Genomic DNA, 4,032 nt, shown 5'->3' on the forward strand with positions numbered 1-4,032 from the left:
CTGGGACCCACCTTTCCTTCCTAGTGATGTCACACAGTGGATATTGTTCCGGATGGTGATCTCATTTCTGGTGTGATCATGTGGACCAATGATTAGCATTCAAGTCAGGTGGGGGTGACAGAGTCAGGCCTAGAGTTATAGAGACAACTACTTGGCAGTAAACTGCACAAAATACAGTTCTAAAATCTAAGCAGGGAAAAGAAGTCAGGGGGCAAAATCAATTTTATTTTTAGTATTTTATTTTATTATTATTTTTTTTTGGCTTTTTCGAGACAGGGTTTCTCTGTGTAGCCCTGGCTGTCCTGGAACTCACTCTGTAGACCAGGCTAGCCTCGAACTCAGAAATCTGCCTGCCTCTGCCTCCCAAGTGCTGGGATTAAAGGCGTGCGCCACCACCGCCCGGCAATTTTATTTTTCTTTTAAGGGAACTTCTACTTGCAAGAGGCAAGATTTTTCAATTTCCATTTTTTTTTGCAAGTCATCAACAAGATTAAAATCTCAACTTGTGTTTTTTGTTTTTGTTTAGCTTAGTTTTGCTTGTTTTTAATGAGAAGGCAATTGAGTTGAAGTCCTTCCAAATTAAAACTAAATGTCTTTGAGTTTTGGGCTGGCACAGTTGTAGCCCAGTTTGTTGAAATCTTTATTTCTTTTGATTGTTTGCTTGTTTGTTGTTTGTTTGTTTGTTTGTTTGTGTAGCCTTGGCTGCTCTGTTACAAATACCTGCCTGCCTCTGCCTCTGAGACTTGGGATTAAAGAGGTGTGGCACCACTGTCAGGCAGTGTATGTGTATACTTTTGCAAGAAGGTCTGTAAATGTGGTTTCCTTAAAGTTCCCCAGCTATAGAAAAGCCTCCCTTTTAGTGGGAGTTATGGACACACCTCCCCCTACTGGGCACCAAGTACTACTGTGGTTTGTAGTTGGTCTGTGGTGGCCATGGAAGGTGGAAATTACTTAGATGTGTGTGTAGGGGGCTCCATGTGGAGATCAGAGGACAGCTTGTGGGAGTTTGTTTTCTCCTTTCACTGTGTGGGTCCCAGAAATCCAGCTCAGGTCATCAGGTTTGGTGACAAGCACCTTCATCTCCTGAGATAAACTCACTGGCCCAAAGTTCTAATTCTCGTTAAGCAGTTGGGAGAGCCAGGTTTTGATGGCATATGCCATTCACAGAGCATCTGGCTGGCTAATAAAGAGTTTCTACTGGCTTAAATCCACGTCTAAGAATCTTCTCTGGTGGATACCCCTCAGGAGAAAATGCTGTGTTGTATAAAGTAAAAACTGGAAAACCAGAGAGATTGTTCCCTAAAGTGATCTATGCCAAGTATAACAGAAGATTGTGAGAGAAAGGCAGGCTTAAACTGGACAGGGATGACGTACTGGAGACAGAAGCAACAAAGGCTAGTTAGAGGCTACCAATATATTTGTATTTGTCATATGTGGGACACATGCAGCCTTACAAGGTAACAACTTAGAGTACACACACACACACACACACACACACACACACACACACACACACATGCATGTAATAGATGCATGCATGAATGTAGATAAACAAGTTGCACTTTAATATAAGTGTTAATACAATGGGATACTATTTAGATACCAGAGGAACAAACTATTGCTTCATGTAATAATGTGGATCAATATTCCACATGTGATTCTAAGCAAAAGACACTGGAAATATAAAAGGAGAAAATAGATGGGTATGATGGGACATGTCTTTAACCTTAGCACTGGGAAAGAAACAGTAGAAAGGTTCTGGGGCTGGTGAGATGGCTCAGTGGGTAAGAGTACCCGATTGCTCTTCCAAAGGTTCAGAGTTCAAATCCCAGCAACCACATGGTGGCTCACAACCATCTGTAACGAGATCTGATGCCCTCTTCTGGTGTGTCTGAAGACAGTTACAGTGTACTTACATATAATAAATAAGTAAATCTTTAAAAAAAAAAAAAAAGGTTCTGAGTTCAAGGACAACCTGGTCTACAAAGTGAATTTCAGGACAGCTAAGCTGTGGTGGTTGATCAAAGCCAGGAATGTATAACTTGAATGGTGGTATTGGATGCATGAATGAATATATTTTGTAGAGTTTATCCATAGCCACTGAAATTTGTGGGAAAAAATTGGTGTAAATTATACCATAACTGAATTTATTTTCAATACTTTGTTATCGTTGCCCAAGATAGCTCTTGCTTTGTAGCCCAGGTGGACTTCAAACTCTAGCTTTGCCTGGATGTGCCTCCTAAATGTTTAGACTATAGCTGTGTGCTAGCACCCCTAGCTTAGATTTTGGATAAAAGTTAAGAAATAAGAAAGTAAATGAATCTAATATGGCCAGGGAAATACTTAACTTGCCATTGGCTATTTATACATTTTGTCAATGATTAAAACATTGTTTACTTTAACAATGGGAATGAATCCACTAAAATATCTTTCTGTTAAAAACAACAACAAAAAACCAAAAAGGCCAATTGTGGTTGTCTTTAATCCTGGTGTGTGGAAGGCAGAGGTGGGCAGACATCTATGCGTTTAAGGCCAACCTGGTTTATTTAATGAGCTCTCAGTTGCCTAGCGCTACATAATGAAGTTGTGTTTTAAAATAAACAAAAACAAACCTTGAATATGAATATGCTTGCCCAGAGAGTGGCACCATTAGGAGGTGTGGCCTTGTTGGAGTAGGTATGTCACTGTGAGTTTGGGCTTTAATACCCTTGGCCAAGCTGCCTGGAAGCCAATCTTCTCTAAGGTGCCTTTGGAACAAGATGGGAAACTTTCAACTCCCTCAAACCTTGATTGCCCGAACATTGCCATGCTCTTGCCTTGATGATAATGGACTGAACCTCTGAACCTGTAATCCAGTCCCAATTTAATTTTGTCCTTTATAAGAGTTGCCTTGGTCATGGTATCTGTTCACAGCAGTAAAACACTAACTAAGACAAAACCCAACAGAAAAACAAAAAGCAAAACAAAAAAAAAAAACCACGGTAGATTAGGTAAATTATTCCCACATATTTCTTGGAGAGAACATATATCAAATAATAAAAAAATTGAAACACTTAAAACTGTATCAAACCATTATTATTGTGTTACATAATATGTGAACTGTATCACTATATGTAAAATTAAATATGGTTTTAAATTAAAAACTAAAATAGTTGGGATTAGAAAATGGCTCAGTAGTTAAGAACACTTACTGCTCTTCCAAAGGTTCTGAGTTTAATTCCCAGCAACCACATGGTGGTTCACAACCACCTGTGATGAGATCCAACGCCCTCTCCTAGTGCGTCTAAAGACAGCTACAGTGTACTCCTACAAATAAAATAAATAATAAAATCTTTAAAAAAAAATAGTGATTGAGGAATTTTCCAGAATGGATGAATGATAAGAATCTACAGAAACTGAAACATGTAAAACTAAAGATAAGTAAAGCTATTCACTTCCATTCATAAATTTAATCTGCCACAAAAAGACCAAAATGGAGTTAAGTAATAAAAATGAAAACTGACCAGAACTAGAAAAATCAAGGTTATTGAGTAACTAAACATAAAAAGATGGATGAATAATTTTTCCAATTAAACTTTTATCGTGTCTCTTGAAATGTGGCTGCCGCTTCATTATTTTGATACTGTTCACTTGGAAACAAGAGCAAGGTTTTCTCTGATTTCTAAACCTTATGTTCTCAAGTGAAGCTTCAATGAGACTGTGAAGTGTAAAAAGAAGGGCAGTTCATTGTATCAACAGACTATCTTCTTTATCCACTTGCATAACAGTTTGTCTTCCTGAAGTTACTCATTAAATCCCGATTAGGTATTAGATATCCCAGGGGGATATCACCTTTCCTTTCTCCGTAGGAATCCAAAAGAAGGTAAGGTCTTTATAAACTACGGAAAAATGTTTTAAAAAATGAAATCCAGCTTAAAGGTGGGTTGGGGGTGGTGCCTCCCTTTAAACCCAGAGCTCTGGAGGCAGAAGCAGGAGTCTCTCTTGCGTTCAAGCTGAGTTCGATGGTAGCTTGGACTGCAGAGACTACCAGAC

Source organism: Mus musculus, chromosome 15 (assembly GCF_000001635.26).
Source record: "Mus musculus strain C57BL/6J chromosome 15, GRCm38.p6 C57BL/6J".
NCBI lineage: Eukaryota > Metazoa > Chordata > Mammalia > Rodentia > Muridae > Mus > Mus musculus.